This window comes from Chionomys nivalis, chromosome 2 (assembly GCF_950005125.1).
Source record: "Chionomys nivalis chromosome 2, mChiNiv1.1, whole genome shotgun sequence".
Taxonomy (NCBI): Eukaryota; Metazoa; Chordata; class Mammalia; order Rodentia; family Cricetidae; genus Chionomys; species Chionomys nivalis.
Genome location: NC_080087.1, coordinates 39,552,542 through 39,577,119, shown reverse-complemented (window position 1 = coordinate 39,577,119; position 24,578 = coordinate 39,552,542). Strand labels below are relative to the sequence as shown.

General features: G+C 39.1%; 1 protein-coding gene across 1 annotated transcript in view; it reads right to left on the bottom strand.

Moving 5' to 3' along the window:
- The window catches only part of Themis (thymocyte selection associated), a 184,320-nt gene that overhangs the window by 13,079 nt on the left and 146,663 nt on the right, over positions 1–24,578 (bottom strand). The gene's annotated exons all lie outside the window — the stretch shown is intronic.

Sequence of the window (24,578 nt, the reverse complement as noted above, 5' to 3'; positions counted from 1 at the left end):
CTCTTCTTGGTGCAAACATTTGTAGAAGTGGATATTTTAGAAACACAGTAGTATTTCATAAATTAATAACTTCCTTCTACTGAAAGAACTTCCTAAGCAGAGTCTCCTCTAGTAGAGCGCTGTGGGGTTTTCTAAGGCTTTACTTCACTCATAACTAGGTCCTGACCCCAGTCCCCAACCTCAAACAAAGGAGCTGCATATCCCGTAAGTCACTAACCCAATCCCATCGTCTCATCCCTTTTTCCTGAGTTCCGATATCAGGAGTCTGGGTTCCCATATCTTAAATTACACTATATTTTCTGTCACAATAAAATTCCCTCAGTGTTAATTCTCCATTGCCCAGTTGCCATCTGTCAACTTTCAGTTCTCTCATTTCCCAAGTCCCCTCTTATGGTTCTCAAATGCTCCTACTCTGAATTTCACAGACTTCACTCCGCTACATATTCAGCTTTCATTTAGAGCACAGTTTCTACCTTCGTGTGTTGACTAGAAGTGCCACTGGAGACTCACTTACTCTGTAAATGGTGATAGCTGTATTCCAGTTATCTTTGGGTTGATGGTCCACTTCCCCTGAATTCTGGGCACCGCATCCTTACTTCTTACTGTTTTTGTGCTTACCATCTTGTTATATACTATGTCTCTTATTGTTGCTATTACTTGTCTGCTAACCTGTGGTTAACACGAATCCTGGACTGATGTTGTCTCATTCAGTCTTAGTGTGGAGAAAATCCTGAGTAATAGTCACATCTAGGAAAATTCCTCATTTAACATCCCAACTGTATCTCTACGTTAAAATCAAACTTTTCTCTGCCTCGGGCATTCATTTTATCCATCAAATATGTATTTCAAATTCTGAACTTTAAAGCTTGCTAATTATTGTAGTTATTAAAGATATATGATTATATATTATCCTATATATCTTTAATTCAATATCCACTGGTCTACAAGAGAAAATTATGGTCATATTAGGTAAAGTGAGAATCAAGAACTGAGTGTGAACACAGAACCTTGGGCTTTGAGAGAACTGCCTGATAACTGACATAAAAAGGGGGTCGCTGGTTGGCACTGTTTGGATATCAAACCTTCGAACTGAAGGTGGGGGTCCAGAGGAAACTGATAAAAATTTGTGCAAAGAGTCGGTGAACTGGCACAGATTTGGAATGTCATGCATCCGGTCTGTGTTACAACTCTTTGTTACACAATCAAAAGAAATAATTTGTTCTGAGGGATTTCCAATGAACTAGTCATAAAAAATCCTGACCAATGATTTTAAAGGACCATTGCATTACATTTGATGCTATTCTTCTTATGTTTTAAAGAAAAATTCTTAGTTTTAATTGTGTATATGTCGGCAGGTTATATATCCATGCAATAATATTGGGGGACAGAAGGGAACACCCTGATTAGACATCTTACTTTGTAAAAGAGCAATCCTTTCCAAACTGATTTGTTTTTATTTTTTTATTTTTTTTTATTGAAAAAAAAAATTTTCTGCCTCCTCCCCTCCTCCCACTTCCCTCCCCCTCCCCCCACTCCTCTTCTCCTCCCTCTCCAGTCCCAGGACCAGTCAGGGTTCCCTGCCCTGTGGAAAGTCCAAGGTCCTCCCCCCTCCATCCAGGTCTAGGAAGGTGAACATCCAAACTGTCTAGGCTCCCACAAAGCCAGAACATGAAGTAGGATCAAAACCCCGTGCCATTGTCCTTGGCCTCTCGTCAGCTCTCATTGTCTGCCATGTTCAGAGAGTCTGGTTTTATCCCCTGCTTTTTCAGTCACAGTCCAGCTGGCCTTGGAGAGCTCCCAATAGATCGGCCCCACTGTCTCAGTGGGTGGGTGTACCCCTCGTGGTCCTGACTTCCTTGTTCATGTTCTCCCTCCTTCTGCTCCTCATTAGAACCTTGGGAGCTCAGTCCGGTGCTCCAGTGTGGGTCTCTGTCTTTATCTCCATCCATCGCTAGATGAAGGTTCTATGGTGATATGCAAGATATTCATCAGTATGACTATAGGATAGGTTCATTTCAGGTTCCCTATCCTCAGGTGCCCAAGCAACTAACTGGGGACATTGCCCTGGGCACCTGGTAGCCACTCCAAGTTCAAGTCTCTTGCCAACCCTTAGGTGGCTCCCTTAACTAAGATATGAGTTTCCCTGCTCCCCAATCCAACCTTCCTATATCCCCAATCATCCTGTTTCCCCAAGTTCCCCTCATCCTCTCCTTCACACTTTTCTCTCTCCATCTCCCCTTTCCCCCATCCCACCCCACCCCCAAGATTCCAATTTTTTGCCCGGCAATTTTGTCTATTTCCCATAGCCAGGAGGATAACTATATATTTTTCCTTGGGTTTACCCTCTTGTTTAGCTTCTTTAGGACCACAAATTATAGACTCAGTGGCCCCCTATCCATGGCTAGAAACCAATTATGAGTGAGTACATCCCATGATCTTCTTTTTGGGTCTGGGTTACCTCACTCAGGATAGTATTTTCTATTTCCATCCATTTGCATAAAAATTCGAGAAGTCATTGTTTTTTACCGCAGAGTAGTACTCTAAAGAAATCAGCTCCTCAACGTTCCTAAACCAGTGCTCTGTCCCAACATCTAAACTATTTCTCTTCAGAAAGTCATTTTAACTGGTAGCTCTGAGGAAATGTCCAGCGTTATTCAGGGATTTCTTTGCTAACTTTCTTCTTGTGGTTTCTCAGCTTTTGTGCTCTCATGGAGTGAAACCACCTTCCTGAGAAATCCTAGGTTTGCTACAATAACACTAATCTGGGACTGAGCACTACATGCTCCCAGAACACCCACAGGAGACTGAAGCTGACAGTTCATGTCCCAACTGCCACAGAGTTCTCGAGAAGTAGATGCAGGCCTTGGAGCAAACTTCCTTCATTCTCTGTATGTGAGGGCTTCTTTTTATTTGCCTTATGTTTTGAACAGTGATAATAATTTAATGATAAGTGATATTACTAATTTTTTAAAATGTTACTAAGAATACAGAAGTCCTGAAAGTAATTTTTCTTCTTTGTCATGTGCCTTTATTTGTGTGTTCTCTTTGTTTTCTTTTTTTTTTTTTTTTATTTTTGAGACAGGATTTCTCCATAGCTTTTTTTGGTTCCAGTCCTGGAACTAGCTCTTGTAGACCAGGCTGGCCTCAAACTCACAGAGATCCACCTGCTTCTGCCTCCCGAGTGCTGGGATTAAAGGCGTGCACCACCACTGCCCGGCTTCTCTTTGGTTTCTTATTGGCTTCAGCACAATAAGCAATTTAAGTCATCAAGTGAGTTTAAAAAGCAAGACATTTCTTATTTCGCACTGTAGGACTCTAATTTAATTTGATACTTCTAGGGAAAATAATAAGCGAGAAAGAACACAGACTATGAAAATTAATCTAGATCCGACCATCAACACTGTCCTCTCTGCCAGACAACATTCTAAGGTTTCACACGATTATTCACATATGGTCACCGAAGCCATTCTCTGCCCAGAATATATTCCTTTTCATACCTAGGGGGAGGGGTACATCCAGCTGCTACTCCTGATTTTAAAAAGAAGGTGTTGCTTTGCACCCTTATGCTCCTTTCAGTTGCTTTTAGCCTTCTATTGCTCCTGAAAGTCTGTTCGGGCCCACACACAACAGGCCTTGTTCCATTGCCCCACCCGAAGCTGAGTTCCAACTTTTCCACAGCCTCAGGACTCTGGGCCACCATCACTCACCCTCCAGGCCCTGGGCTCCTCACTTTGACCACACCAGCTGGGCTCTAACCCACAGCTGATGAGGAACTCCATCAGCAGCGGAGGTTGCATAGATCTTGATACTGAGATCTTCTTGGGCTCAGTTTGTTTGACAGACAGTCCAGTCTGTCCGTTTGGTTAGACACATAATAGGGCTTCTATCTCTCCATTCCTTTCTCTTGGATTGAAGAATCAACAGTTGATCTTTAGAAAATGAATATATAAGTACCTATTTACTATATTGCCCTGATAAGAGATGATAACCCTCATTCCAGCACTTGAAGGACTACCTCTTCCTCTCAATCTGATTGCCATTATATCAAAGCAGAGTCATCTCGGTTGAAGCCATGATTAGAAAACCTTATCACGTATCATATATTAAACATCTTCCCGAGTTCTCTTGGATAAAACCTTTCAACTTGCTGTTAAGACTGTTTTAAATCCCCACTTTCAAAAACACATTTCAAAGGTATATTTTATATAGCTGGCCAGCTCAATTCATTCCTCCTCACTTCTCTAAAATTCCATGAATTCAGCTGAAGATGGTGTAAGTATTAGAAGTACTGCTTAACCAAAATATTTCTGTCGTAAAATAAGAATAGAATGGATAGCTAATTTATACCACGGTTATTCTGAGATGAGCGAGAAGCCCTGCAGTCTTCAAAGATGTTTTTCCTGTTACACCACATACTAGAAACACTTGCATAAAAATTGGCTGTTTTCCAGCTTATGTGGCAAGCACCTGTCCTGCACATGCCAAGGTCGGCTTACTCAAGGTGTTGATGTCATGAACTCTACAATGGTTCTTGGTGCACAGGCAAATCTTTCTTGTTCTTCATTATGTTACCCTCCTGCAAATCTTAAAGGAATTGGTTTGCATGGTTATAGTCCACAAGTTTCATAGTTACTGTTTTAATGGAAAAATCACAGCTCTCAGGTTCTGGAAGGGTAATTGGTGCCTAAATGGCAGACAAATCATCTTATTTAGAAATCAAAGAAAACAGAAAGTACGATGGTATGAAAATAATGTGACCCTGTTTTGGTTAAATTAGTCTGGGTGTAATTAGTTTTGAATTAGGGGTCATATGAGGAGCATTTAAACAGTGTCCAGCAGAGCCGTCCTTGCTGCAGATGCCAGATGGGAGCTGCAGTGGACCATATAATAGGTCTGTAGCAAGCAAAATTATTTTGAATTTGTTTCTTAAAAATTACATTTTAAATCAGTTCAATTTTCTGAGGACTAAAACCCATGCTTTCACAGGAACCTTTAAGAAGTAGAGAAGATGCCACCTTGGTCTAAAACAGTGTAACTTAGTCGACTGAACTGGGAACGGTTCTGATGAGTCTGATTCAAGCATTCACACTGTAGAAATGTAAGTGGCATCCTGCACTAAAATGTTACCAAAACTAAAAAGCTTGTATGTCTATGAAGAAGTGGCCAACATAGGGTAAGGTCTGTGCAAGCTGCTATCACCTCACTCTGACTCAGTCCTGACAACATCCTGCCATTTGCGGCTCTTCTGACTGCTTCTTGCCCACAGCGGTTGCTGCTGTCTTCATTGTTTGCTTATGGGATAGGGTCGCACACGTCGCCATCTTGTCTTGAATTCGGTATGTAGCTGCAGATGACTTTGATCTCCAAATCCTCCTCACTCTATCTTGCAGGTATTTAGATTGTAGGACCTGCAACTATGAACTATGCTTGGTTCATGTGGTGCTGTGGACCGACCTGGGGTATCTTATGGGCTAGACAAGAATTGTACCAACTAAGTGACATCACCCCACAAATGGATTCTTGATAATATTTATAAATATTTTAACATGAAATTTATTTCTAATGGATGGGAAAACACATTGACAATATTTGTGATGTTCCATACATGCTATATATTGTGAGCTGTTGAAAGGATTGCTAGGCCTCATTATGAAACACTTTCTCCAAATTATAGCTGAATCCCAGGCGTAGCCTTTCTTATCCAGGTCACCCCTACACTGTGTACCTGATAGCATCCTCAGCTCTTGACTCTCCCTTTCTGTCTTTCTACCAATAAAACTGGAAAGGGTCCTGCATTCATATTTTTGTTCAATTCTTTTTCTTGTTTGTTTTTAACCCCTTGTTTCTATGGAATATAGTCATGATTGCCTTTTAGAATGCCCCATCCTCAGAATCGACTCTGCCCACACACACTCTGCCAACACTGTCCTTCCGCCTCCATCCTGAAACCTTATCTGCCTTCTCCTGACCTCAGTTCCCCTTCCAGGATGCCTTTGAAGCCCTATGCCAACAGCTGAATTGTGGTGATTACAAACAAGATCCTCAGTTTCTGCTCATCCATTATTTGCCAGCTCCTAACTTTTTCTCTCACCAATCCCCAACGTTTTGCAATTCACTACTTGTCTCTGATATAAATTAATGTCCCTGCTGACAGCTCAGTTATCTCAGGATCTGTTTGATACCAGGCCCTTTCCTCTTATCTGACATGTGATCTCTGCAGTCTAGAAATCCATGAACTTATGAAACTCCCTAACCACTTCATCAACTGCGACAGGGCTTGGTGAAACCTGATTCTCCATCTCTTATCTTCACTGCTGTCCTGCAGATCTGTCTTCTGGCTAGTCATGGCCTCTTGAACTATCAGCTGTGATACCAAAAGGAGTTCTGCTCAAAATCGAACCTGATGTGTTTCTGTCATGTGCGGTGGGGCTCTCAAGGCTGGTTCCTTCCTCAAGATTTATAATATTCATGGTTACTAGGGGAGAGAGGGTTGCTGGGAACTTGACCTTTCCCAACAAAATACGGACAGTCAATTCTTGCTGGAGAGGTAGATCTTTTTTGTTCAGTCATGTAGCAGCCTATAAATTCCTCTTGTTCCTGCAAATAATCCCTCACTCACCTTCATGTAAGTAACTGTGGGTAGACTCTTAGATTCATCCAGCCAACGTGAGTAGAACTTTGGTCTATTTCTGTTCATTGTGCTTTGTCTGGGGTGAGAAGATGTTTTGTTGATCTCTCAGAGAATAGTCACCCAGTTACTGACTTACAATGTGCTCTCTAGTCTTTTTCGAGTGCCACCTGCAAGCAGTGTGGCTATTCCCCTTCCTGCCTCACTCCGACTTCCCAAATCAATTGCTCTTTTTACAGTTTTCATCCATTGACTGTCCTCTAACATGAGCTGGCTTGGCCCTATCTTTAGTAACACCACCCTACTCTTCAGCTGGTTCTCCCTCTCTCCCACTCTCCTGGCTCTGCAGAGTGATGATCCGTTTCCTACTTGATGGCTACGCTGACGACACTTTCACCGGTAACATTTCACATCACACTGGCTTTTTGAAGACCTCATGGTTCCTCCTCTTCCTTCAGCAGGACATAGGCCTGCTAAGCACCTCATCAATCTGAAAATTGTTTGCCCTCTGCCTGCACACGTCATTCCCTTCTGTTTCCAGAATTTTTGTGTGCTAATCTCTTCTGTGTGTATTTTGTTGCTGTTGTTTCATTTTGCTTTCATTTTGTAATAGTTTCTAAATCAATCATCTGTACAGCACTTATTCTTTATGTGTTTTGGTCTTGGTGTTTTTGTTTGTTGTTTATTTGCTTTTCAAGACAGAGTTTCTCTATGTAACAGTCTTGGCTGTCCTGGAACTCACTTTGGAGACCAGGTTGACCTAACTCATAGAGATCCACCTGCCTCTGCTTCCCCAGTGCTAGAATTAAAGGCATGCACCACCATACCCAACTGTCTGATTATATATTCTTTGTAAAAATATTTTGAATACAAAGTCCCCATATTTGTACATTAACTTGCATACACATACTTCAGAAACAAATATATAGTATATGTGTTTGTTCTAATGATATACCACATGCATTTTTCAAAACTCGGTTGAAATTTTAAAAGAAAAATAGTTCAAATAAAAACACTTTAAGTGAAAGTTTTATTTAGTGATATGTTTAGGAAATATTTCATCATCATTAACTTCTAAGTCTAGATTTAGAATTTTATGGTATATAAATTCAACTATTTGATCGTAATTCATATGATTTATAAACTAAGAGAGATAATGACTCTCCCTAATACACATGAGTCCTCACAAAAATACATGGATCTAAACAGAAAAAGTCTCTCATTAGTTGCTTCTGTGTGGGCAGGGAATCTGAAATCAGTTCTTCATGCTTATACAGCAAGCACTTGACTAAGTAACCTCCTCAAGTCTGTTTCCACAGTTTCAAAGTTTGAAATAGGGCAGGCTGTAAAGATTATAGTCTGTTTTCATCAGTGAAGGAACACAAAATCAGAAATATACCCAAACAATCGATCTTCAAAATGATCCTTGCAAGACAGCTTTTTTTTTATTACAGTAACTCTTTATTTTTTTCATTCAAAAGTGTTCTCACTACTTTCAGACATTTAGTGTAAATCAGATGAACTTGAAAAATGTGTCTGAATACTAGTAGATACATCTTTCATTTTAAATAGGTTACCATCATCTCAAGTCTTGAGCTCCCAGACAGAAGTAAATTGGCTGAGCTCCAGCAGTCTTCTTTCTCTGCCTCGTGATATGAGCAAACATGCCCTACCGCCACATCTTCATCCAATAATGAATTTTGTCCTCTCCGACTAAGAACCAAAATAAAGTCCCCTCCCTTGGGGTTGCTTTCTGATGGTCATTTCTCAGATCAGTGAGCAAAGTGACAAATGCAAAATATTTTTCACGGGGTGCAGATACATCTAACTTCATAGACCCTGCAAAAGATTTTCCTGAAAAAATATGTTCAGGAATGTGTGAAATTTCAGTTCCTCCATATTGGGAGTTGTAACTGTCTCTTCAAAAATCCTAGAGAGAAAAAAAATCCTAGAGATTCTGAAGTGTCGCTATTAGTTGGTTTTAGTTGGTATTTCTCAGTTCACTGTAGAGCCTAAATAGCTTTACGTGGGTTGCTGCAAGTTCTTTTTCTGTTTACCTAGAGCATGGCTTAGACATTTTAATTCTGTGACAAATGCTTGAGGAAACAACGTATGGAGGGAAAGGTTTAATTTGCTCACAGTTTCTGCAGTTTCAGTCTATCTTGGAAGGGAGGGGGTGCAAACCACAACAGTTACCATGGTGTTCTTCAAAATAAAGCGAGAGAGAATTTCTATTCTCACTGGTTTTCTAAATTCCCATTTTTATGCTATCATGGCCCCCAGCCAATGAAATGCCATCACTCCTATTCAAGGGAGGGCATTCTTTCCAATTATTCTGCTCTGGAGACATCTGTGCTCACTTCCTAGACTGTTTCAATTCACTGAGGGTGGCAATCCAAATCAAATATCTTAATTTCACACCTATTTGTACAGTAAGTAGTTGAGCATCTTGCCCACTTTCTCCATTCCTCTGTTTTATATTCCTGTATACATATACATGTGTATTTGTATGTATATGTTATATATAACTTATATATTTATAAATAACGTGTTTTCAGAATATATACTTTATAATTTTTGATACTCCTTAGCTATTAATATTATCAAATATTTCCTTCTCTTATGGATCTTGTCTTTTACTTCCGAACAGTGTTTTCTACAAGTTTTATCTACAGGTTGATTTTAGCAATGTTTTTAAAAAAAAATACTTGTTCATTTTATCTGGCTTAATTTCATTTAAACAAGAAAATATAATCATTACCTCATTAGATTCATTGAGTCTATAATGCAATGTAATTCCATGAAGTCAAGAGTGGATGTCTTGAGAAATACTGGCTATCTGGAAACAAAACCAAGACCTAGTAACCATAACTTTCCTATGGCTTTTAAATAATGATCAAGAACTACTAACTTAAAAAAAAGAAAAGAAAAGAAGGAAGAAAGACATTTTATAAATCTCACTGAAATGCACGACCCTAGCTGTATTCTTTTTAAGTAAACAATCTATCAAGCCTTGGAAATTAGCTACAAATAAACAGAAAAACAGCACAAAGGACACTTTGGGAAGATTCTTCTTCACAGGCAAGTCTTCTTTGAATATATGCTACCTCAGTTTATGATATCTGACTTGTGATAACAAGGAAGGAAACTGACAAAATAAGTAAGAAGTTAAGAAACTGGGATGCTTGGCAAACAGCAAAGGGCCCTTAAACAGCCACCAATTAATTCGAGCTTCTCTGTGGTCACTATGTGACTGCCGTTCTGAATCATGTTCACTTGTAGTTACAGGAATACAACCAACAAAATCCATGCTGTGGGCTTCTCTATAGAAAACATTCTCTTTCCTTCTATGTACTGAATAAAAAAGTAGAAGGAAACACACATTTGAAAAGATATAAAATTAGGTGCCAGTAAGACGGCCTAGTGGGTAAAGTCATTCACAATCAAACTCAAAAACCTACGTTTGATTCCTAGATCCCACATAATGAAGAGGACCGACTCCCTTAAACTATCCTTTAACCTCCCAGTGTACACAGTAGCACATGTGATCCAATCCCCCAAAAATAAAAGTTCAAAAGTGATGACATAACTATCTGCCAGCCAATTGCAATACATGAATATCCTTTAGAGCGCGACTTAAACTATAAGAAACATTTGTGAGGCAGCTAGGCAAATTTATGTCTTTACCTGACTCATGATGACGTCCATAAGGAATTACTGCTAGTGTCTCAAATGTGGTATGGAATTGTTTATTTTAAATATCTCTATCACTTAGAGTTCCCTATAAAGTAATTTATTGATGAAACTAAATGAAATGATAACTCATTTATTTTTTATACACTTCAGTTGCAGTATAGAATAAAGATACAGATGGGATTAAACTGGTTTTCGATTGACAGTTGGCGAAGTCAAGAAACAGTACATGGGGGTTCATCATGCTATTCTAATTATTTTAGGGGTATTCTTGTATTTTTCCCATTTTAAGTAAAAAAAATCCGTAAATATAGTTTTTCCTAAGATATGCGATCAAGACAATGATACACTTATATCCACCATAAGGAAACATCTATCGGATTTCAGAAACTTTTCTTAACTCTTGAGGTGAACGTCAGTGATTGATACAAGGATGGGTTGATAATGCTAGATTTTCTGTATTCTTAGAGGACTTGACTCAATATTTCTCCAGATGAGCAAAAGAAGTCATAGTGTGGAAGTTTTGCAAAGGGTAGAGCAAAGGTTGTGAACTAGATAGCTGAACTTTTTGTTGGCTTTTTAAGGAAGGGTTTTACTTTCTCTCACAATTTAAGGAGAGATACAGCCCACTGTGGCAGGAAGGCATGGCAGTGGGAGTGTGAGGTGGCTGGTCACCACTATGTCTGTACTGAAAAAGCAGATAAAGAAAAAATACTGGTGTTTGGATTATTTCCCCTACCCCACACACCTTTTTTTCTTGCATGGGCTCCTAGTGCCACCCACACTCAATATGAATAATCCTTCCTCAATTTAATCATTTTGGAGAAATATTTCACAGACACAGCTATAGATGTGACTCCTAGGTGACTTCCAATGCCTTCAAATTGCAAAGAAAATTAACAGTCACAAGCCCACTCCCTGTCCACTCGATATTTGAATACATCTCTTTTAAATCACGACACACCATCATTACTTCACTGTTGTTAGATTTTCTTTTACTCTAGCCCCACATTGGAGCACCAAAATGTTGTTAGTTTTTTGTTGTTGTTTTTTTGTTTGTTTTTTGTATTAAAACTCGTTTAGCTCTTTGCTTCTTTGAGGGCCTGTCATCCAGATCTTAAATAAATGCACACAGAGAGGCTTATTATTACTTACAAATGCCCTGCCTTAGTTTGGCTTGTTTCTAGCCAGCTTTTTTTTTTTTTTTTTTTTTTTAATAATCATCCTATCTATCATTTCGTCTCTGGACTGTTATCTTTTCTTACTTCTATAATCTTACTTTCACTCTTACCCTGTGGTTGGCTATGTAGCTGGGTGGCTGACCCCCTGATCTCCTCCTATCCTTGTTCTCTTGTTCTCCTGTCCTCCCATTTTTTTTTCTATTTTTCTCTCGCTGTATTCCAGCCCCAACTTTTTGCCGACTTGACTATTCAGCTCTTTATTGAACCATCAGGGGTTTTATATTAGGCAAAGAATCACAGCTTCACAGAGTTAAAGAAATGAAGCATAAAAGCACACAACACATCTTTGTATCATTAAAACAAATGTTCTATAGCATAAACAAATGTAACACATTTTAAAATATTCTAACACCTCACAAAGGCTCAAGTCTTTCTCATATCCAGAATGCATCTAGTCTACCTGCATGAATCCCAGTTGTCTTTAATAGTCCCATCATTGACAAAAGTCTCTTCTGTGTATCGACAAAATCTTAACTATCAGCCTCCATAAAATCAAAATATAAGTATTCCATTAAGACAGGACAAACATTTCCATTCAAAAAAATGGAAGAATGGAAAGATAGCAAGAGAAGACTGGACCAAAGCAAGAAACATTTTAAAGATATTTCAAAACAGCATGTATTTCAGAAAATTCCAGTTCCAAGAGATGAGATTCTGCTGGGAAACCAGAAAAGGTGATAGGCCAAGGACTGTCCAAGCATGTCTTAGGCCAAAAAACATAAGACTGGAAATTTTCTATTTCAAATCAAAAAGGTGTTTACATGCTAAGCTAAGCAGAGGCGGGCAACGGACAATCAATCAAGTATGTACACTTTCTCAAAACAATTAGCATGTGCAGCATTGGGAAAAAACAAGCCCAAGGGACAGTGGCTAGAATAAAATGCTAATCCCACATTCTCAATGACTTTGTCATACAGAGTTGCATGTGTGTCTGTGTCATTTGAAAGGCAAAATAACATAACCCGGGTGCCTATATTTCCACCAAGTTAGCCCCATGCATCATGTTATGGAATTTGTTCAATAGTGTGGATATCTTTTGAGAAGATATCAGATTACAAAAAACTGAAGTTACTACAAACCATATTTTTGTTTTGTTTAAACTTCAAATTGGACATGAAGGGAGCAGTGCCTCTCAATGAAAAAAAAAATCTGTGGCCAGTAGGCGACACAACTACACGGTGAGGGTTTCTGTTCAAGACCTACTGTTCATTAGATGAAGTCCTTCAAATACAGGGGGCACAAGAATTCTTTCATATTCTCAACACACTGAGACTATCCCATCCTACCAGTTTCAAAGATCATATTTCTAAGTGAATTTTCTGCCTTCCTTTTACTTGTTTGTTCAAAACAACCTGGTCGGTTCTTCTCCAGCCGTGTATAATACATTTAGGGCGTCAAGCCTTTGAATAAAGGGGGCACAGTGTTTTCAGAACTCACGTTTGCAGATCACGTGAGGCTTTGGGAAGAACAAGCCTATCCCGCGGACCCTGTGATCACGTGGCTCTAGGCTGGAATGACAAAAACAGATAATTTGCCATGGCGACTGAGAGCCTCTGGAAGCCCTGTGTGACCATTGCCAGGACAGTTCCTCCAAATCACAGGCATCAGTGGGTGAGGACACTTTTCTCTGGCATACTCTGTGTTGTTTACTTTGGGATTCGAAATACTAGTGTTTGTTTATTTAATGAAAGGTCAACGATGCTTCCAAGGAATGCTGGAGAAGTCTGCTAGCATGAGTCCTTTCTGAAGACCTTCAGCTACTGAACTTCAAAGAAGTCATTAAACTACTGTATCGCCTGCTAAGAAAATCAGTATTCCAGCTGAGGGGTTTGACAAATGCAACCCCTATGTCTGACAAGCTGAGCCGATGACTTTGAACTGAGGGTTCTGGATGAACAGCACATGCAGAGGCTGTCTCAGAGCTCTCCTTATTTACATAAATGCAGATCTTCCATCAGTCATCCCGAAACTCCTTCCAGCGAATGTCATCAAGAACGATTAACTCAGGAATACAAAGGAAAAGATGAGGTTGACATCACCTTGAGACACACTATCACTTATTCCTCTGAGGGAACAAACCTTGCTCTGAGACATGCTTTATTACCTGAGCAACCTTTTAACCTATATAACAGGACACCCTTTACCTACCATGTCCTTCCTCACCAAGTACCAATTTCTGTATCTCAGAATGCTTTTTAAGTTTCAAGTGTCTGATCTTTCTTACGTTATCATATTTTGTGAATTTAAGCACACAAATATGTTAATTAACTATGGCTTTTCTGCTATTAATTTTTTTTGTATCAATTCAGTTTTTTCTTTGGACAAGGAATCTGGAAGGGTGGAGGGAAGCTGTCTTCTCCTTACATATACACCAAATAGAATCCTTGGAAAGACTTATAGGATTACAGTAATATAGATGAGATTGTACACAGTAGCCATGCTCTCCATCCAGAAAAGCACTTCAGAGTGCTTAATAAAGGGGTTAACGAAAGAAGAGTGTTTGTATTCGCTGCCTTTATACCTATATATGAGATTCCCATTCAATTACCAGAAAGCTTGCTCTTTCTCTATGAGTAAATAACACATATTTAAAGTCATTTACTGAAAGTTAATTTTCTTATATATAATTTGCAAAATTGAAAGCTAAATTCCTCAATGATCTAGGTGATTATAAAGTAAGCATGCACTGTATTTGACACTGCAAAAAAATTCAACCTACTCCTGTATTTATTCTGGATGTAGGACATTGAATAAGGCCGAGGACAAAATTAATAATAAGGGATGTTTATGAACTAGCAAGTTATAGATATGGGTTAAGAATACCAAGATCTAACCCCAGGATCATATAAGGATTTTGAGTGCACTAAAAAGGCAAGATCCACAGTAAACATTAGTCCAGAAAAGGAGATAAAAGCCAAAAGGTGATAAGTAAAGCACAGTTATAAAAGACCTAAACAGCATTCACATGTATACAACAAACAAGCACATAGGTTGAAACCCAATCATTTGCAAACCTATGTCACATGTTATATAACATACACCCATGTTATTTTTTTCTTTTTTGCCATTTTATGACTTCTATATTCTTTATATCCTAAGGTGGTGTAAGTTGAATACTCCTTTGCCATTTTCTTTTTGGTAATAAGAGGGCTTATATTAGTGTTTGAAATCTAGGAAATGATGGCTAAGGAAAAATTAAATGATCAAAAGAATAAAAGAAAAATATTTAGATCTGCATCAGCATCATTCTATTAATGCTACCAGAAGAAAAGTAAAACAATGTACAATATAAGAAGTAACTTGTTCAATACTAATTATTTTGTTAATTAAAATATTCTTCATTTCTAGGGCTTAACTAGAAGTTTTACCATTACTAACTAGTATTCAAGATTCTTGAAGGTACTTTCCATGTTACTGGAGGAAAAGTCATCGTTAATTTCACCAAGTACAAATCCTGTGACGTACACGATATATTGGTGCAATAGTGGCACAAATATTATAAGAGTAAACAATCACTTTTTTTTTAAAAAAAAGAAAAGTGTATTTAAGGCACACTTCATGAGAATGAACCCATACCCAACACTGATAAATCAGCCAAGATCTGAAATTAGATAGGTCATAAACTTAGGTTTTTGTCTTCTGATTTCTGTTCTTTGTTTTCTGTTTTGTTGTTTTACTTGTTTTCATGGGGGGGGGTATTTTTGTTTTTCCATTAAGACAAAGAGAATATGAATTTGGATGAGTAAGAAGGTAAGGAGGGTCTGTTAGGAATTGGGAGAGGAGATAGGATATGATCAAGATATATGAAAAAAATTCAGTAATTTTTTAAAAAGGGCAAAATAACAATATTTTCTTACACTGCCTCATAAATTCTACATGTTTCTTTGTCTCAAAAGAATAAACAAAACAAAATATTACTCATTTGACTTCTGTGTGGTATTCAAGTCCAAAATTTACTGTTGCCTTAAAAAGTAGGTTATTGCCTTTCTGGTTTTGTTACCTCACTCAGAATAGTTTTTTTTTTTTTTCTAGTTCTATTCATTTACTTTCAAATTTCAAGATGTCATGTACTACTGAGTGGTACTCCATTGTGTAAATGTATCACATTTTCTTTATCCATTCTTTAGTTGAGGGGCATCTAGGTCATTTTCAGGTTCTAGGTATTATAAATAATACTGCTTTGAACACAGTATGGGTATGTGTCCTTTAGTTATATGCCCATGAGTGGTATTGATGGGACTTGAGGTAGATTGAGTCCCAATTTTTTGAGAAACTGCCATACTGATTTTCAAAATAGCTGTACTAGTATGCACTCCCACAAGCAGTGGAGGAGTAGTCCCCTTACTCCACATCCTCTCCAGCATAAGCTATCATTGGTGGTTTTGATCTTAGGCATTCTGACCAGTGTAAGATGGTATCTCAGAGTCGTTTAGATTTGTGTTTCCCTGGTCACTAAGGATGTTAAACAATACCTTAAATGTCTTTCAGTCATTTGGGATTCTTCAAAGATGTTAAGAATTCCCTGTTTAGATCTGTACTCCATTTTTAATTGGATTATTGGTATTTTGATGCCTAGTTTCTTGAGTTTTATATATTTTGGATATCAGTCTGATGAGGGGTTGGTGAAGATATTTTTCCCATTCAGTTGGCTTCTGACAAACACAGTATGTATTCACTCAAAATAAGATATTAGAAGTAAAGCAAAGGATAACCAGCCAATAGCCCAGAATCCCAGAGAAGCTAGGTAACAAGGAGAACCTTGAGAGAAACATACATACATGGATCTCCTGGGAAGGGTAAAAAGACAAGCTCTCCTGAGGACATGAGGATCATGGGGTAGAGGAAGAAAAGAAGGTGGAAGAGGAGGGATAAGGGAGACTAGAAGTGAGGAGGAGAACTTGAGGGAACAGGATGACCGAGATGGGGGAATGACAGAGAGGGACAGCAAGGAAAGAGATATTTTGATTGAGGGAGCCATTATAAGGCTAGCAAGAAACCTGACAATTGGAAAATTCCCAGGAATCCACAAGGATGACCCCTAAACAATAGTGGGAAGGGTACCTGAACTGGCCTTTCCTTATTACCAAATTGGTGACTACCTTAGTTGTCATCATAGAACCTTCATACAGCAACTGATGGAAGCAGATGCAGAGATACACAGGTAAGTACTTGGCCAAGCACCCAGAGTCCAGTTGAAGAGAGGAAAGAGCAAATGGGAATCAAGACTAGAATGGGGATCACCACAGAAACACCTAACTTCAGCTAGTGAGAACTCACCGTCTCCAGACTGACAGTGGGGAAAACTGCATAGGACCAAATTAGACCCTCTGAATGTTGGCGACAAATGTGTGGCTGTGTCGGTCTGTGGGAGTCACTGGAAGTGGGACCAGCACTTATCCTGAGTTCTTGAACTGGCTCTTTGAAGCCCATTCTCTTTGGAGGAATACCTTGCTCTACCTAGATATAGGGGGGAGGACCTTGGTCCTATCTCAAAGTGATATGCCAGACTTTGTTAAATCCCCATGGGAAACCTTACCATTTCTGAGCAATAGATGGGGGTGAATAGGGAGATAAGGGAGAAGTGGAAGGAGGGGAGGGAGTGCTTGCTGGGATAGGTATGTAAATGAGAAAGGGTTGTTTTAAAATAAAAATATATAGGTTATTGCCATGGAGTTTTGCGTATTAGGACCATATAGGAGAAGAGATAGTGAGCGAGTTCATCCATAATTAATGCATGTACAGTGGCATTTCATTTGTATTTTAATAAATAAAGCTCACCTGAGGATCAGGAAAGTAAAACAGCCCCACTGGTCAGCCTTACAGACAAGGTAGTAATGACACATACCTTTAATTCCAGTAACCACAATGACACACACCTTTAACCCCATCAGCCATACTAGCTTGGCATAGAAACCAGGCGGTAGTGATGTGCACCCTTAATCCCAGCACTAGAGAGGATTATAAAATGGAAGGAGACAGCTCTCAGTCTCAGTCTCATTTTTGAGATTCCTGAAGACAGGATTGCCTTTTCAAACTGAGGTAGGTAAGAGCCAGTGGCTAGCTGTTTTGCTTTTCTGACCTACAGGCTGAACCCCATTTTCTATCTCTGAGTTTTTAACTACTCGTGCTTCATGCATTTTATGTGGATGTCACAGAAGAACCAATTTGTTTTTATAATTAGCCAAATAGCACACAAATTTACAATCGCGTATCTGTTAGTTACCCAACCAGAGGGACTTGGGTAGTAACTTTATATGACCACCAGATGGCAGTCCTCCCCATAGTATCTAGCTATTTGCAGCTGACTAAGCAATGACATTATATCTGTGTATTGGATTTGAATGTGGGAAATCTGCCAGGAGTCTTTTGCTCTGGGATTAAATGTCTTTGGTTTGAAAAGTGACTTTCATGGGCAAAGGTGCTTTTTTTTTTTTTTTTTTTAACTTTTTTCAGTCATACCCACACCTTCAGTACAAAGACTATTTACATGAACTCCAGACTACACTGGACCCTCCTAGGAGTGTAAGAAAAACCCTCCCTTGACTGTGAGGACTGCAGCAGACTGGTAAATGCACCAATGAGTGCCTCAGAGTATTGTGTTTCTGAAATCACAGCCAAGTGAGAAATTTTCAAATGCCACCCATATCCCAAGCACTCTTATCTCAGCTCCGAGAATATTTACTTAAAACATTTTCATTTTCTTGGCAAACAACTATGTAAATACATTTAATTTTACCTTTTTAAAAAGATGCATATGTCCCCGAGACATATGACTAACGTGCTGGCTTTGAGGATTTTGCTCTCTAACTACATAGGCACAAATATATCACAGACTAATTCAAGAATTAGAAGCTTAACGTTGTGATCACTGACATTTGCATTCGGGAATTGCAAGCTATAGAGAATTCATCAACTACCTTCACTGTAAGAGATAACTTGGATGTATTTTCTGACTTACAAATTTATACCTCTAACAAATTCCTGCTTCTGAGATGAATTTATTTCACTATTAGTGAAATACTCAGTACAGGGATTCATATAATCTTAAAATGCTGTCTATTTTATTTAGGGAACAGATGAGGATCATTGTAGGAAGCACTGGACACAGCAAGGGATGGGGCTTCCAGGAAAGTGATATCCCTGGGGGTGGGGAGAAAGCAATGATTTGACAGGGGTAGCTTTCTTTCCACCTTGGCTTTTTCCTATTTTCACTAGCAGAGAAGAGAGCACAGCTAAAGATGAACCCTACCCTGGCATAGTTCTCTTTCTGTCCCTCACCACCATGGCAAACAATGCCGTATGCTATACATCTGGAGAATGCAAACTATTTTTAATATACCTAATATAAAGCAAGTGTAGGAATTTGGTATAAATTTAAGTAACAAAAGTACTCATTACCCAGAACTAAATTCATTGTCATCCACAGAGAACTGGACTGTAATCCAATTTCCAAATACTGTAGCATATGTGGATATAATCATGCATAGAAAAAGAACTATTTTATATGGATGGGGACTTTGGGAGCAAATTATTCAGGAAAACAAGGCAACACAGAGAAGCCAGAGAATAGCAAGTTCCACCCTACTTTGGGTGCAAGGAGCCATGTTTGTCACATAAAATTAGGGTTGTCAATTTCTTAACTTTATGTAGTACCTCTGTAACTCCTGTTCCACTACACACACAAATTTCAGACTTCCGCCCAGAACCTTGTGGATTATTTTGCCACCCTATCTAATGCTTTCCTGTTTTACTCAGCTGTGGAATCAGTAAATCTCAAGTTTGACGGCTTTCAAGTCCATCCTACTGGGCAGTGAGCTCCCGGCAATGTTTCTGCTGATCCAACTTTCAACTTCTGTGGAGCCCTCAATACATGTGATGAATGAATTAATCAAATAAGTGACTCATGGGAGTTTTCTGGTTAGCCAATTTTTGGCAAAATTCCAAAACGTCTGGAAAACACATGCTTGTTCACAGGTTCAGAGTTCTGGAATATTCGTACACTGCATTTTTTCTTTTTCCAAGACAGGGTTTCTCTGTAGCTTTAGGTGCCTGTCCTCGAACTCGCTCTGTAGATCAGGCTGGCCTTGAACTTACAGCGATATGCTTAGCTCTGCCTCTCATCTTTTAGATTAAAGACTTGTGCCACCACTGCCTGGCCTACTGTGTTGGTTTCTATGGCTACAACTGAAAACTATCACACAGTTACTGGTCTAAAATATTATCCTCTAAATTCCCAAGGGTTGAAAACAGTGGTGGCACTATTCTACCCCTAGCCATTACCACCACACACACACACACACACACACACACACACACACCGCTGATCATTTCACCCTGCTAGTCTGGGTCCTGATTTCCTCCTCTGCTTCTCATCTTCAGGGAAACCACACTAGAGTCCCCTAGCTAACCCATAATAAACCTCTCCCCCTTTTAACTATATCACATTTTTCTACATACAAGGATATTTGAGGAGCACGAAGAGAGTATCATTTGGGATCTGGGACAATGAGAGGGGATGCATTTTACTTACTAAAAAGGAAAGCATTGGGAAATTGAAAAATTTGTGGCAGAGCAAACCTGGCAGGGCCCCTGGTGAGTGGAAGACCACAGCGGGTGAAAGACAGACAGATACGCCACTTAGGTATAGAGTTTATTTAGTGGGTATTGGAAAGGGTATAGGGGTAAGGGGATTATGGAGGTAAGGGGCGGGGAGACGGGGGAAGGACAGGAAGGAGATGCAAAAGGACACATAGAGAGAAAAGATGGAGAGAAGGCTAGAGATCAGCTTGCCTCAGTAGGAAGGGGGAATTCGGGGGTGGGCAGAATTTGTCTCTTAAAGAGACAGTGTACCCAGGTGACAGGGAAGGTCACCAGGATGATAACAGAAATAATAAGCAAGAAGAAACAAAGAATGAGTGGAAATTTAACATTTATGACTTACAGCTGTCTCCAAGCCAAAGACTGAAAGAAGATGCTTCAGGGAAGGAGCTCAATTGCCTTGCAAACAACAAGCAAAGAGTTGCAAACCTAGCAAGAAGATCTGACTTCTATCCCCAGAACCCACATAAAAAAAGCAGGGAACTAGCAAGAAGCTTAAAAAGCATAAAGATAATTGTTGCCCCATGTCTAATCCATAGAACCTACATGATAGAAAGAGAGAACTGACTGGCTCTGAAGTATTGCCCTCTGACCTCGTCTTGGGTGTCACAGCTCACATACAGGCAGAGAGAGAGAGAGAGAGAGAGAGAGCGAGAGAGCAGGAGAGAGAAAAGAAGAAGAGGAGGAGAAAGAGGAGGAGGAGGAGGAGGAGAGGAGAGAGAAAACTTAGTTTTTTAATAATTGGTTTAGTGGAATGTACTTGTAATCCCAGGGTTATGGACACAGAGAGAGATGAATTTCTGGGACTCACTGACCAATCAATGAAGACTAATGGGAGGGCTCCAGGAGAATGAGAGACCCTGTCTGAGGAGATGGATGGCCTTCCTCAGGATGAGACCTGAGCTTATCCCCTAGCTTCCGTTCATGTACAGTCACATAGGCATGTACACACTTGCACACATGCACGCACACACACACACACATGCACAGAAGCATAAAAAAGAAGAAAAGAAACTGAAGGAGGTAACTCTGTAAGACAGAAAGAGCCTAGGCTGCCTACTCCACTGTGCCCAGCTTATAAACTGTAAGGCTTTTATAGGAATTATCCACCCGACACCGTCCCAATGTTCACGTACTCTAAGATTCTATTGTACTAATAGGTAAAATACAGAGTGTCGTTAAATACTGTGCATTTCAGAGCTCCCATTTAGCTTGTATTTATTGCTGCTACACAGCAGGCAAGCAACCATTCTCTGCAAAGCATGCTCTGATTGGCCAGCATCCATAGCAAGTTTCTCTCCTTTCAATGTGAACCATGCCTTGAGACATGAAGGACGGGATTGTAAGAGAGTCACTGGGAAAGGGAGAGGCAGAATCTCCCCAGGAAGGAGAAGCAGGAAATTAGAGTAGTTGCAATAGAAACCTGGATTTTTGTTGGTTTTGGTTTTGTCTTACTGCTTTGTATATCTTTCCTGAACTCATAGGATAAGTTGACCACAAAAGACTTTTAAGATCGCTTTGAACACCTAAGTTATTAGGTACTGGAAGCTCAAATATGTTCAGAGACCATGAAGCAGAACTCAGACTGAGAAAAAAAATACCATATTTGTGACTGGTGCTACTGTTAAGGCTATTAGTTGGTGATCTCATATAAATGACAGCTGGTGGTTTGTTGGGAAAATGCTGCAAAAGAAGCCCCTCGTTGATTGAAGCATGGCTAAAATCTTACTGAATGTAAAGTGCAAACCATTAATAGTTATTGTTCAGAAATTATTCTGAAATGCAGCAAATGTTATTTATTCCAATCCAACTAAATAGACAATCCCTGGTTCTTAGCCCAATATAAGCTCTATTTTTCTGACTTGCTATGGAAGATACAGCAACATAAATAACTCAACTTTTGCTCCCCTTAAATGCAAGGTAGTGTCTGGTCACCAATGACTATGAGAAAAGAGGGTTTATTGACTGAAGGACATAGTGTTATCTCTATGAGTAACTAGGACTCCACAGTATAAACTATAAACCCGTTATTACCTTGTTTTTAAGGGAGGAAAAGAAAGAAATTTAGAGGGAATTCAATGGCATGCTTTTCTCACATTTCCCAACAAGTACTCTAAAATTCAAAAGCCTTTTAAGAATTTTGCTTTTATAATCATGCCTGAAAATATCTCCTCCCCTCCCTTCCATCCTATAAAAAGATAATTGGATATGTTTGCTTGTCCACCTTCAAAAGTGCTTAAATTTTATAGATAACATCTTTGAGAAAACAATAAAAAACCTACAAATACTGTAGCTTGGTAGAAAATTCACTTTTAAATCTGAAAACACAGAATCCAATTTTACTATTTCTCAGCCTGTGGTTTATAGACACCGTCCACATAGCAGAAGCTATCATGGCAAGGGTCAGCTTGCCATTTGCTTGAAAGCTAAATGCGCTGTCTTGTGCACTTTATGTCCTTCTTAGAAGTCAAGTAAGGTCTAACCTTTATTTAAATGTGGAATATCATTTTTATTTTCTTTGGTATCTCTTTGGATCTTAAAAATAGCTGATACAATAGCATTGTTTGATGTTGCTCATCAAATTTCCCTTAAGTATGGAATTAAATAAAAGTGAAAGGAAGAGCCTGCCAGACGGAGGATGCACCGGACTGCATAACAAGGAAAAGATGCACAACTTGGGTAAAAGACCTCGGGAAATGGTTGAGTTTGATAATGTACTTGTTGGACAAGCATGAGGACCTGAGCTCAGACACACAACGCATTCATTAAAGTCAGGCATAATGTATATGTTATCCTGGTGATAGGGAGGCAAAGGTAGGTGGATTCCTGACGCTCATTGGCCTGACAGCTTAGCCAAATTAATGAGCTCCACATTCAGTGAGACAGATTGTTTGGAAAAACAATATAGAAAGCAACTGAGGGAGAGATGGAAATTGACCTCTGACCTCCACAAGCACACTATGGTCATACATGTGTAAGCCTACTTGAGTATGCATACACACAGGAACACATAGAGTCATTCTACAAGCGCACACACTCACACAATACACACTATGGGATGAAACAAGAAAATAGAAAACTAATGAAAAACAACAGATCCGCAGTGAATTAATTATTAAAGCTTGAAGCATATGAAAAGCACAATAAAAAGTATTCAAGTAGGAAGCTAGTAGCCCTGATTGTATAGCCACTGTTCCAGTTATTGAAGTGATCTGTGATGTCATCATGGTCACCCTACCTCTCAGTTAATCCTTTTCTACATGAACTCATTATTGTAACAAATTTGATCAAAGAAACAATTTCTTGAGATGCTAAACGGAAATAATAGTCCTGACCAGCTACGACAACAGGGCATGGTTACGGGACGTGCTCAGGCCAGAAGGAAAACAGAGAAATCATTGAAATTCATCAACATCAGTTGCTCACAAGCAATTAACAAACTGGTATTTCTGAACAATGACAAAGAAAATAATTGGGACAGAACAAATAAATGAAGTTTATTCAATGGTATAATCAATCATGTCAAGTACTGGGAAAAATGGAAAATGGACAAAAAAGATGTGAGCCACCATGAAAGCACTAGAATATTTCTCAGGAAATTATCATTTTATTTGAAAAGTCCAATTTTAGTTATGTAGCATGGACAATTTGGGTAGTTTATGCTGCATATCCAAAATCACAACACAGGAAGCTAAAGCAGAAAGACTGTAAATTCTGGCTCATCCTCGGCCATATTGTATGATGTTTCTCAAAAAATGAAATTATATTCAATTTAAAAATCTGACAAGAATATTCTAAGAAAGGAAAACTAAATTGCTCATGGATCTAAATGCATAAATAACTAATAAAGTATCAGCCAACCAAGTCTGATGTGTAACTGATAATATCTTTTTCAAAATATAGTACGGGACTGGTTTTGTTGGCAAAATTACTTGCTGTACATGTCTGACAACAAAAATCCAGATCCCTGGAACACACATGAAAAGCTAGACACAGGAGTACAAGTGCTCACAATCCTAGTTTATTCCTACAGGGCGATGAGCAAAGGAGATGGGTTCCACAAGCCCAGAGGCCAGCTAGCCCGACTTCTGCAGCAGCAAGTCACCCTGTCCCAAAGAGGGCAAAAAGGTGTAAAATATTGGAAGATTGGTTTCTGATATCAACATGTACACAATGGAACACATGGGCCCACAATCACCCATGAGCAAGCAAGCAAGCTTGTAAGTATGCATGCATGCACACACACACACAAAGAAATGAAAGCAGATATTAGAATAGACATTTGAAGATCTGCTTTCATAGGTTCCTCCTTACTCATAGTAGCCAAGATATAAAATTGATCCAAGTGTGCACTGATGGATGAATGAGTAAACACATTATGTTATCTAGATGTGGTGAAATAATGTCCAACATTAAAC